The sequence below is a fragment of the Palaemon carinicauda genome, chromosome 6, assembly GCF_036898095.1.
Source record: "Palaemon carinicauda isolate YSFRI2023 chromosome 6, ASM3689809v2, whole genome shotgun sequence".
Lineage (NCBI taxonomy): Eukaryota > Metazoa > Arthropoda > Malacostraca > Decapoda > Palaemonidae > Palaemon > Palaemon carinicauda.
The window spans coordinates 13,803,219-13,815,789 of record NC_090730.1 but is presented as its reverse complement, the minus strand read 5'-3'; the positions used below and the strand labels follow the sequence as shown (position 1 = coordinate 13,815,789).

Sequence of the window (12,571 nt, the reverse complement as noted above, 5' to 3'; positions counted from 1 at the left end):
AGGGGCAAGGGTCCTATAGGTGAGGTAATACCCGAAGGCACTACCGACATGGACGATTCTGATCCCATAGTAGACGACCTCATAGTTGGGGAATTCAATTCCCCAGGTTGGGTTAGTCTAAGCGAGAAGGCGGCACACAGGAAGCAATCTAAAAAGGGAACAGAATCTCGTACCAGAGATCTCAGGCAGGGGAAGAAAACAATTCTTCGGCTTAAGATCTACCAGCACAGGACTGTCTGCTAGGCCATGGGAGGAGGAATTGTCATATAAGACCTCCAGGGTACGGACTAGGGAGGTCTAGCCTCCTGTAAGGGCAACCTAACCTGACTTGGGAAATCATTTCACCAAGAAGGGCGGTTGCCAAACACTAACATTCTACTCTGATGTCCCGTTCTAAGCTCAAAACCGACTCAGTGGTTAAGAGAAAGAAACGGAACACCCCAGTAAAGATTTGCCAGAACTCAGTTCAGGGCAAAGCTAACCAAGGATAGCCTAGGCTAGTCAGAGGGGAGAGGAATTGCTCTTAAATCCCACCAGGAGATTGGTATTGGCTTGAAAGGTATAGGAGGTGTCAGTCTCCCCTTAAAAGACAATACAAGAGCAACTGAGGACATGTATGAAAGTATACTAAAGCCCCTAGGCTAGTAGCCTAGGTGCAGTGAGAATCGTTCACCGAAACTCTCGTATACTATCTTGGAAGAGGAAAATTTTATGCAGTAATATCTTACATGTATAGAATAGTGCCTGAGCTTCAATAAAACTTTACCAGGAAGGTTATATCATGCATGAAGTGTGAAGGTGCCTAGGATAGGAAGCCTAGCACTCGTGAGGCTCAATCATAATAGCCAAATCCATGACAACAAGGACATAATATAAGAATCCCTAGCTAAATTGCTAAATAGCTAAAGTTAAAAAGCAAGCGATGCCGGGAAAGTTGTTCTGGCTAACTAAATGTACAGAAAGAACGACCGCATCCATGACGCCATCCGGCTGGCAACAGCTCTTGTTACGTTAATTACGATCTCAATCGAAGAGTAAAACTGGCAAGAGCTTACATTTACACAATTCAAGGATATTACTTAACTTTCCAGAAGCAGATGAGGCTGGTGAAGACATCATAGCAACGAAATAAGTCCAAAATAGCTAGAGATAACACGGGATAAACACCGGTCAGCAAAGCTACAAGGGAAAGAATGGCTAGATGGCGCCACACGGTGGCGGGGTGGCACCTGTTTACAGTACAGTAAGAGCGTTGCCTTAATAACAGCTCTCCTATATTCTTGCCACTTTCCCCTCAAAGCGAAAACGCTATTAGGGGGTGTAGATAGCTATGCGACGTGTCAAGAATACGTTCTCTGATATGCGATATCCCTTTTAAAAAAAAAAAATCTTTAAGGGATATTCGCTCCAGGAGTTAGAATTCTAGATACCTTTGGTAAATTCTCTGGGATATATCACTGTAGTCAAATATAACCTAGGAAGCTACTAACGAAGGAACTTCCATCAGGACGACATGGCCTGAGCCCAAAAATAAGGAGTCCCTGCACCTAGCTAAAACCTTGCTACGCAAGGTTCGCGGCCTACGCAAGCTGTGTTGAGATATTAGAAGTGTGACTGTCCAGGAAAAAGTTATTCCGAGTCATTTGTAGGAAAAACTGTTGTAACCAAGACTTTCCCAATACCATCTCCCCAGGGTATGGGGATGCAACAGTATTATCTTAATACTAGTTACACAAGGAAGCATGGTTTGAGGTCAGCTTATGCAGAGAACACAAGATGCTGCTCTCCCAAAGAGAAGGGAGGATGAAGAAAAGAATTAGAATAAGTCAAACCTTCTCATTCACGCAGACTAAAACCGGGTAACAGGGCCCTCAACCTTCTGCTACTTGTCCAATAAGGAGCTTGAGGTATTATACCAGCTGTTGTGCAGCCACCACAGGGCCGATAGAGAACGCATCAAGCCTCCTGTGGGTCACATCTTGCAGGTAGTGAGTTGTGAACGTATTTTGACGTTTCCACATCCCAGCCTGTAGAACCTGCGTCACTGAAGAGTTTCTCTTAAATGCCAGAGACATAGCTACGCCCCTAACATCGTGAGCTCTGAGGCGATGTGAAGGAGGGTTTGAATTCAGGGCATGGTCTATGACCTTGCAAATCTAGGCAGAGATGGTGTTTTTAGTGACCCTCCTCTTGTTTCTCCCTGTGCTGACAAAGAGTGCAGGAACACAGGGATGGGCTGCGGCTGTTCTCTTCAGGTGAAGCCTCAAACTTCTCACTGGGCAGAGTAGGAGATGATCAAGGTCATCAGTTACAGAGCGGATACTCAAAATCCAGGAGTCGAATCGGGGATCCAACACTCCCCGGATTCTGAGTCTTGGCAACAAACTCAGGGACGAAGCTGAACATTACCTCTCCTTATCCCCTTAAATTGGCGATGTTATATGGGAGACCATGAAGTTCACCGATTCGCTTGGCCGAAGCCAAAGCTAGTAGGAACGCCACCTTAAAAGTCAGGTGGAGATCTGTTGGCTGGCATAATGGTTCATAGAGAGGTCTCTTCAGAGACCTGTGAACTTGAACCACGTTCCATGGGAATTCCGTATGAGCAAAGAAAGTTCCTGCGATGAGGAGATATCCATTCCATTCAGTCTAAAGGCGAGTCTTAAGGCTGACCGATAGCCTTTTACTGACAATAATAAAAGGCAAATACGCAAGGAACTCCACTATTGCTGGAATAGGGGCAATGAGAAGAGAGATACTCCTTCCACGACACCAACCACATAAGACTTTCCCCTTTGCCTGGTAGACTGCTGCTGATGATTTCCACAGATATCCAGACATCCTGTTTGCAACTTGTAGCAAAAATCCTCTCTGAGAGAGATGCTGGACAGTGTCCAGGCGTGAAGTTGTAGCGAAGCTACGGCTTTGTGGAATATGTTGGCATGTGGTCATTTGAGTAGAATGTGTCGTGGAGGGAGTTCTCATGGGGACTCCGTCAGGAGTTGCAGAAGGTCCGGAAACCATTCCGCATGATGCCATAGTGGAGCTATAAGTAATTGAGAGGTTGACCGATGTTTTGGCTTTGTTGAGCATCCTCCTCATCAGGCAGCACGGGGAAAAGGCGTAAACATGACAAATTCGGAGATAATTTGTATTTTTCCTAACCATACAAACCTTAGCTATTTACATTGGGTTTACCTTTTAGCGTAGCTGAAATGGCGAGCCATTAGAATTTAATGAGGGTGTATTACCCCCGCGCTAGTTAGCAGGGGGGTAGGGGAGTGGTAGCTAGCTACCCCTCCCATCCTCACACACCAGTGAACTGCTTCACTTTCACTTAGAGGTAGTACTTGTCTTGGGGGACAGGGCTGGCGGGCAAATATATGTAAATAGCTAAGGTTTGTATGGTTAGGAAAAATACAAATTATCTCCGAATTTGTCATTTGTTCCGTAACCGAAATACAAACCACGCTATTTACATTGGGTGACTTACCCCTTAGGAAGGGTGGAAAGTCCCCAGCCATACTGGCTTTGACTTTACCCGGGGACTCAGAATCCGAGTGAGTCGCACTCGAGAAAAGGAGTCCCTGCACCTTCCTTGCTCCGCAAGGAACCGTGTGGCCTACATAAGCTTGTGTGTGAAGGAAGAAGTGTGACCTGTCCTAGGCAGTTGACCTGGAGTTCCAGAAGGAACTCTGGGTTAGGACGTTCCCAATACCACCTCGTCAGGGTATGGGGGACGCGACAGTACTGACTCAATACTCGGAACACAAGGAAGCATGGTTTACCTGCAGAGGTTTGAGGTCAGCTATGTAGAGACCAGGATGCTGCTTCCCAGTAGAGGGGATGATGAAGAAAGAAGTAAGGGCCAGACATACTTCTTTCGTTCATGCAGACTAAAACCTGATAACAATGCCCTCAACCTTCTGCTACCTGTCCAAAAAGGAGCTTGAGGTTAGACCAGCTGTTATGTAGCCACCACAGAGCGATAGAAACGTATCGATACTCCTGTGGGTCACGTCCTGCAGGAAGCGGGCTGCGAAGGTCATTAGACGCTTCCAGACTCCAGCTTGTAGCACCTGCGTCACAGAGTAGTATTACTCGAAGGCAAGGGACGTTGCGATGTATCCGACATCGTGCTGTAGGGCGACGTGACGGGGGAGGGTCTGGATTCAGGTCGAGATGAATGTCCTTGAGTCCGAGCTGAAGAGGTATACTGGTGACTCTCCCCCGAGTCCTTCTTGTGCTCCCAACCCGGCTGCACGTGAGGACAAACTGCAGCTGTTCCCAAAGATAACCCCTTGATTCCTTTACTGGCAAGAAGGAGAAAGTTTTGGGTCATCTGATACAGAATGGTGACTCAAAATCTTGAAGGAATTGGACCGAAGGGCCGGGACCCCAAAATTCTGAGTCTAGCCAAAAACTCAGGAGCGAACCTGAATGTTGCCTTCCCCTATTCCTTAGAAAAGGGTGGAGTCGTACGAGACCAAGAAGAGTGCTTACACACTGGCTGCGGCCAGAGTGAGCAGGAGCCCCAAGACGGAATACGATCAGAGGCCTGGCGTAATGGGTCTTGAAAAGATCTCTTAAGGGACTAAAAAGTCCGAACCATGCTCCATGTTGGAGGTCTCACTCCGACTGGGGGCAGGGACGTTCGCAGCTTCGCATGAGCGAGGAAAGGTCCAGCGGGAAGGAAAAAGTTTATTCCTTTCAGCCTGAAGGCCAGGAAAAGGCTGAGCGACAGGCTTCACTGCCGAGAGCGGAAAGGAGTTTCCTCCCGCCGAAAAGCAATAAGTTCGTTATTGCTGGAGAAGAGGCCTCAAGGGAAGAGGTATATCTCCCACGACACCAACCACAGAAGACTCTCCACTTCGCCTGGTAGACCCCTGCGGATGACTATCGCAGATGACGCGACCTCCGCCCCGCGACTGTAGCGGGTTGTCTCTTCTTGAGGAGGAGGCGTAGTGTCTGCAGGCGTGAAGCCGAAGCGATGCCCGGCTCGTGAAAGATGTTGCAGTGTGGTTGTTTGAGTAGCCTGTGCCGTGGGAGAAGCTCTCCCGGGAGTTCCGTCAGGGGAAGCAGAGGGTCCGGAAACCGTTCTGCGTATAGTCCCAGTGGAGCTCTCAGGGCCATTGAAAGGTTGACAGACAACCTGGTCTTGTTGAGACCCATTCTCAACAGACACCAAAGGAGGGAAGACGCAGGCGCCGATGTTGTCCCACCATCACCGGAATGCATCTTGCCAAAGAGTCTTAGGGTCTGAGACTGGGGGGAAGAACAGCAGAAGCTTGAAGTTCCAAGCTTTCCCGATCAGGTCCCCCAGGCCAGGACTTGCTGGTTACTAAAGGCCAAAGACCCCCAGGTACACTCTATCTGCGAGGCTCTGCTCAGATAGTCGGAGAGAACATTCCTCTGCCCGGAATGAGCGAGCCGATAGTGGTATTGAGAGAATCTCAAATCATCTCAGTATCTCTATTACAAGATGCGAAGATATGAAAATGCGTCCCTTGCTGGTTGGAATAAGCCAGTACCATGAAGTCGTCGCGCACGGAGCGACTCGGCAGGAGCTGTAGGATCTGTAGAGGGGCCAGACTACGGACCCTAAGCCTGCCTGAATGATGGAGAGGTATCCTTCAGGTCCTGACCATAGGCCTGAACCGGAACATGCCCCCCCCCCCCCCCCCTTTTCTTTGATGAGTCCGAGAACAGCATCAAAAATGTGGGGAAAGGACGAAAATATCCACTCCTATCAGGAGGTTCCATAGGTCAACACCCATTGCAGGTCTAATCGTTCCGCTGGTCCCATAGGGGCCAGAAAGTCCGGTTAATCGTTGCTTTGAAACCACCGGAACTTGGGCCGCCCCACAGGGAACTTATCCTGAGGCGACCGTTCGGGACTTTAGACGGGTCAATGAGGAAAAGAGACCTAGGAAACGTTCCAAGGTAGGGCTGAAAGCTCTGCTTGACTGAGAACAGGTACGGCGACTCTCCTCAGCCTTGCCACAGTCAACTGAAGGGAAGGCTCGGAGGAGAAGGCAACAGCATCTGGCGTCCCCAGGCGGTCACCCATCCAAGTACCGACCAGACCCGACGTTGCTTAACCTCGCTGGACGGACGAGAAGCGGGGTTTCCAACGTGGTAAGGCCGTTGACTCAATATCATGGCTAGATACTCCAGATGTTGAGGCAGAAGTAGAGAAGGCTCCTAGCAAATTACCATGATCCCTCATTCATGGTAAGGATCCGGAAGCTTGTCCCGGCGTTGAAGAAGGTCGAACCCGAGCCTACCGGAGTTGACCATACCTCCAAAAGGCGAAGGAGGCGGAAGCCTGCTCCTGAGCGGCCATGAGGAGAGCAGGGAGGGTTCTCTGGGGAAAAACCTGCGATGCCATGGCGGGATCGCCACCCCGCATCTTAAGCAGGAACACCTGTAGTCTAGGCTGAATTCCAAGAGCTTCCTGGAAGATGGATGGAATGGAAACTGAAAGTACCCGTCCTTCCGATCCAGGGCCTAAGGAGTCCTGCCGCCTCATTACCAGTCTGATCGATTCTGCTGTTCCACGCTGGACGAAGTTTGTTTGACAAACTTGATCAGAGCTGAGAGGTCGACTACGGAATTCCCGTCTCAGATGCTTTCCTACGAGAAAGGATCGATTGAAGAAGCCGGGGGGTGAAGCCGTCGACGATCCTATGGAGGACCTACTCCTAAGGCATGGATCATTCTGCCCAAACGGGCAAAACTCTTGCCGACCCCATGGCATAGAGGTTCAGTGACACTGAATTCGCTGACAGAGACGGCAGGCGCGATATCCTTGGCTGATCACGGAGATCGTGCAGGAATCGGCATCGGGAAGCTGTTATCCGGATGAGTAATCTTAGGCATCCTCCCAGCGTGAGACCTGCAAGGGGAGGTTGCCAATCCTAGAGTTCGTGAACTCTGCCGCTCCCTCTAGGATTATGCACCCCCGGGAGAGCCTCCCGTGCTACCTGTTCCTGACAGGAGGGGACTGCTACTGGACACCTTGTCTTAGCTGCCTTAGCCGGTCCGATAACTTAGGCCGACGAGGCTGAAAGAAAGGCGCTGGAGGCCTGCAGGGTCTGGAAGAAAGCGCCTTGGAGGAGTGAAAACGGAAGTCGACTTCCTCCGCACAACCGCTGTCTATGTCTCTGTCCTTGGGCACAAACAAGCTCTTCCCAAGGATGGAAGGGTGTCTGAGTTTGTCGACATCCACGGATGAGACACCTGAGAGGAAGCCCTCGGTCATTGCGTCCAGATGGTCCAACATCGAGCTTGCCCGCAAGTTCAAAACTTGGCGACGAAACGCCAAGGTGCTTGAGCCCGAGAGGAGTAAAGTACCCATGATCTTCCTGGAGCTTCCTTGTACAAAACCTCGGGTCGCAACCGAGGAGGGAAAGGACCTGGTAAGCCCCTTTCACCAGATGGAAAAGAGGAAGGGGTAAACCAGTCACCCCTTGGCCGACGGAGAAATCTCGGACGGAAAGCTCCCTGGCAAAACCCTTCCAGGGAATGACGGGGAAGGGCTAACCCAGGTTCTGGAAAGAAGAATATTGCTCAGACCACCCTGAAGATTCTTCCTGCTCTTGCATGTACCATGCTCTGCGTTTACGGGGTGAGGACCGTGTTCTGGAAATATGCTCCAGAAGACTCGCCAGGCTGGCCATGTTGCGAAACCCCGACGGGAATTGCGGTCGCAATCGCCCTGGCGCTCGCGCGATGGTAAATCAATGGTTTGCGCGTGGCCGAACGTGGAAGCGCCCATGCGCGGGCACGCAGGAGCGCAAACGAAAGTGCGCGAAGGAGTGCAGAAGGAGGGCGAGCGTGGTAGGAAGGGCGAGAGCTGGTGGTTGGCGAGCGATGACCCGTAGGCGAGCAATGGATACTGCAGGAATCAACCCGACGTTCGCGCGATGGAACACCATCGGTTCGCGCGATGGAACACCGTCGGTTCGCGCGACGGAACACCGTTGGTTCGCGCGACAGTACTGACTCAATACTCAGAACACAAGGAAGCATGGTTTACCTGCAGAGGTTTGAGGTCAGCTATGCAGAGACCAGGATGCTGCTTCCCAGTAGAGGGGATGATGAAGAAAGAAGTAAGGGCCAGACATACTTCTTTCGTTCATGCAGACTAAAACCTGATAACAATGCCCTCAACCTTCTGCTACCTGTCCAAAAAGGAGCTTGAGGTTAGACCAGCTGTTATGTAGCCACCACAGAGCGATAGAAACGTATCGATACTCCTGTGGGTCACGTCCTGCAGGAAGCGGGCTGCGAAGGTCATTAGACGCTTCCAGACTCCAGCTTGTAGCACCTGCGTCACAGAGTAGTATTACTCGAAGGCAAGGGACGTTGCGATGTATCCGACATCGTGCTGTAGGGCGACGTGACGGGGGAGGGTCTGGATTCAGGTCGAGATGAATGTCCTTGAGTCCGAGCTGAAGAGGTATACTGGTGACTCTCCCCCGAGTCCTTCTTGTGCTCCCAACCCGGCTGCACGTGAGGACAAACTGCAGCTGTTCCCAAAGATAACCCCTTGATTCCTTTACTGGCAAGAAGGAGAAGGTTTTGGGTCATCTGATACAGAATGGTGACTCGAAATCTTGAAGGAATTGAACCGAAGGGCCGGGACCCCAAGATTCTGAGTCTAGCCAACAACTCAGGAGCGAACCTGAATGTTGCCTTCCCCCATTCCTTAGAAAGGGTGGAGTCGTACGAGACCAAGAAGATAGCTTACACACTGGCCGCGGCCAGAGTGAGCAGGAGCCCCAAGACGGAATACGATCAGAGGCCTGGCGTAATGGGTCTTGAAAAGATCTCTTAAGGGACTAAAAAGTCCGAACCATGCTCCACGTTGGAGGTCTCACTCCGACTGGGGGCAGGGACGTTCGCAGCTTCACATGAGCAAGGAAAGGTCCAGCGGGAAGGAAAAAGTTTATTCCTTTCAGCCTGAAGGCCAGGGAAAGACTGAGCGACAGGCTTCACTGCCGAGAGCGGAAAGGAGTTTCCTCCCGCCGAAAAGCAATAAGTTCGTTATTGCTGGAGAAGAGGCCTCAAGGGAAGAGGTATATCTCCCACGACACCAACCACAGAAGACTCTCCACTTCGCCTGGTAGACCCCTGCGGATGACTATCGCAGATGACGCGACCTCCGCCCCGCGACTGTAGCGGGTTGCCTCTTCTTGAGGAGGAGTCGTAGTGTCTGCAGGCGTGAAGCCGAAGCGATGCCCGGCTCGTGAAAGATGTTGCAGTGTGGTTGTTTGAGTAGCCTGTGCCGTGGGAGAAGCTCTCCCGGGAGTTCCGTCAGGGGAAGCAGAGGGTCCGGAAACCGTTCTGCGTATAGTCCCAGTGGAGCTCTCAGGGCCATTGAAAGGTTGACAGACAACCTGGTCTTGTTGAGACCCATTCTCAGAGACAACAAAGGAGGGAAGACGCAGGCGCCGATGTTGTCCCACCATCACCGGAATGCATCTTGCCAAAGAGTCTTAGGGTCAGAGACTGGGGGAAAGAACAGCGGAAGCTTGAAGTTCCAAGCTTTCCCGATCAGGTCCCCCAGGCCAGGACTTGCTGGTTACTAAAGGCCAAAGACCCCCAGGTACACTCAATCTGCGAGGCTCTGCTCAGATAGTCGGAGAGAACATTCCTCTGTCCGGAATGAGCGAGCCGATAGTGGTATTGAGAGAATCTCAAATCATCTCAGTATCTCTACTACAAGATGCGAAGATATGAAAATGCGTCCCTTGCTGGTTGGAATAAGCCAGTACCATGAAGTCGTCGCACACGGAGCGACTCGGCAGGAGCTGTAGGATCTGTAGAGGGGCCAGAATACGGACCCTAAGCCTGCCTGAATGATGGAGAGGTATCCTTCAGGTCCTGACCATAGGCCTGAACCGGAACATGCCCCCCCCCCCCCCCTTTTCTTTGATGAGTCCGAGAACAGCATCAAAAATGTGGGGAAAGGACGAAAATATCCACTCCTATCAGGAGGTTCCATAGGTCAACACCCATTGCAGGTCTAATCGTTCCGCTGGTCCCATAGGGGCCAGAAAGTCCGGTTAATCGTTGCTTTGAAACCACCGGAACTTGGGCCGCCCCACAGGGAACTTATCCTGAGGCGACCGTTCGGGACTTTAGACGGGTCAATGAGGAAAAGAGACCTAGGAAACGTTCCAAGGTAGGGCTGAAAGCTCTGCTTGACTGAGAACAGGTACGGCGACTCTCCTCAGCCTTGCCACAGTCAACTGAAGGGAAGGCTCGGAGGAGAAGGCAACAGCATCTGGCGTCCCCAGGCGGTCACCCATCCAAGTACCGACCAGACCCGACGTTGCTTAACCTCGCTGGACGGACGAGAAGCGGGGTTTCCAACGGGGTAAGGCCGTTGACTCAATATCATGGCTAGATACTCCAGATGTTGAGGCAGAAGTAGAAAAGGCTCCTAGCAAATTACCATGATCCCTCATTCATGGTAAGGATCCGGAAGCTTGTCCCGGCGTTGAAGAAGGTCGAACCCGAGCCTACCGGAGTTGACCATACCTCCAAAAGGCGAAGGAGGCGGAAGCCTGCTCCTGAGCGGCCATGAGGAAAGCAGGGAGAGTTCTCTGGGGAAAAACCTGCGATGCCATGGCGGGATCGCCACCCCCGCATCTTAAGCAGGAACACCTGTAGTCTAGGCTGAATTCCAAGAGCTTCCTGGAAGATGGATGGAATGGAAACTGAAAGTACCCGTCCTTCCGATCCAGGGCCTAAGGAGTCCTGCCGCCTCATTACCAGTCTGATCGATTCTGCTGTTCCACGCTGGACGAAGTTTGTTTGACAAACTTGATCAGAGCTGAGAGGTCGACTACGGAATTCCCGTCTCAGATGCTTTCCTACGAGAAAGGATCGATTGAAGAAGCCGGGGGGTGAAGCCGTCGACGATCCTATGGAGGACCTACTCCTAAGGCATGGATCATTCTGCCCAAACGGGCAAAACTCTTGCCGACCCCATGGCATAGAGGTTCAGTGACACTGAATTCGCTGACAGAGACGGCAGGCGCGATATCCTTGGCTGATCACGGAGATCGTGCAGGAATCGGCATCGGGAAGCTGTTATCCGGATGAGTAATCTTAGGCATCCTCCCAGCGTGAGACCTGCAAGGGGAGGTTGCCAATCCTAGAGTTCGTGAACTCTGCCGCTCCCTCTAGGATTATGCCCCCCCGGGAGAGCCTCACGTGCTACCTGTTCCTGACAGGAGGGGACTGCTACTGGACACCTTGTCTTAGCTGCCTTAGCCGGTCCGATAACTTAGGCCGACGAGGCTGAAAGAAAGGCGCTGGAGGCCTGCAGGGTCTGGAAGAAAGCGCCTTGGAGGAGTGAAAACGGAAGTCGACTTCCTCCGCACAACCGCTGTCTATGTCTCTGTCCTTGGGCACAAACAAGCTCTTCCCAAGGATGGAAGGGTGTCTGAGTTTGTCGACATCCACGGATGAGACACCTGAGAGGAAGCCCTCGGTCATTGCGTCCAGATGGTCCAACATCGAGCTTGCCCGCAAGTTCGAAACTTGGCGACGAAACGCCAAGGTGCTTGAGCCCGAGAGGAGTAAAGTACCCATGATCTTCCTGGAGCTTCCTTGTACAAAACCTCGGGTCGCAACCGAGGAGGGAAAGGACCTGGTAAGCCCCTTTCACCAGATGGAGAAGAGGAAGGGGTAAACCAGTCACCCCTTGGCCGACGGAGAAATCTCGGACGGAAAGCTCCCTGGCAAAACCCTTCCAGGGAATGACGGGGAAGGGCTAACCCAGGTTCTGGAAAGAAGAATAATGCTCAGACCACCCTGAAGATTCTTCCTGCTCTTGCATGTGCCATGCTCTGCGTTTACGGGGTGAGGACCGTGTTCTGGAAATACGCTCCAGAAGACTCGCCAGGCTGGCCATGTTGCGAAACCCCGACGGGAATTGCGGTCGCAATCGCCCTGGCGCTCGCGCGATGGTAAATCAATGGTTTGCGCGTGGCCGAACGTGGAAGCGCCCATGCACGGGCACGCAGGAGCGCAAACGAAAGTGCGCGAAGGAGCGCAGAAGGAGGGCGAGCGTGGTAGGAAGGGCGAGAGCTGGTGGTCGGCGAGCGATGACCCGTAGGCGAGCAATGGATACTGCAGGAATCAACTCGACGTTCGCGCGATGGAACACCATCGGTTCGCGCGATGGAACACCGTCGGTTCGCGCGACGGAACACCGTTGGTTCGCGCGACGGAACACCGTTGGTTCGCGCGACGGAACACCGTCGGTTCGCGCGACGGAACACCGTCGGTTCGCGCGACAGAACACCGTCGGTTTGCGCGACAGAACACCGTCGGTTTGCGCGACGGAACACCGTCGGTTCGCGCGACGGAACACCATCGGTCAGCGCGATGAAACACCGTCGGTCCACGCGAAGGAAAACCGTTGGATCGCGCACGGGCGAACATTGGAGCGCGCAGGCACGTGGGCGTGCGGTCGCGCAGGCACGTGGGCGTGTGGACGCGCGGGTGAGCGCAGGCGGTCGGGAGACCGATGGCGCGTAGGCGGGCGATG

The 12,571-nt window shown here is 52.4% G+C and overlaps 2 pseudogenes; both read right to left on the bottom strand.

Moving 5' to 3' along the window:
- Positions 1–6,033: 6,033 nt before the first annotated feature.
- On the bottom strand, positions 6,034–6,152 carry LOC137643394 (5S ribosomal RNA; annotated as a pseudogene).
- Positions 6,153–10,282: 4,130 nt separating this feature from the next.
- On the bottom strand, positions 10,283–10,401 carry LOC137643395 (5S ribosomal RNA; annotated as a pseudogene).
- Positions 10,402–12,571: the final 2,170 nt, after the last annotated feature.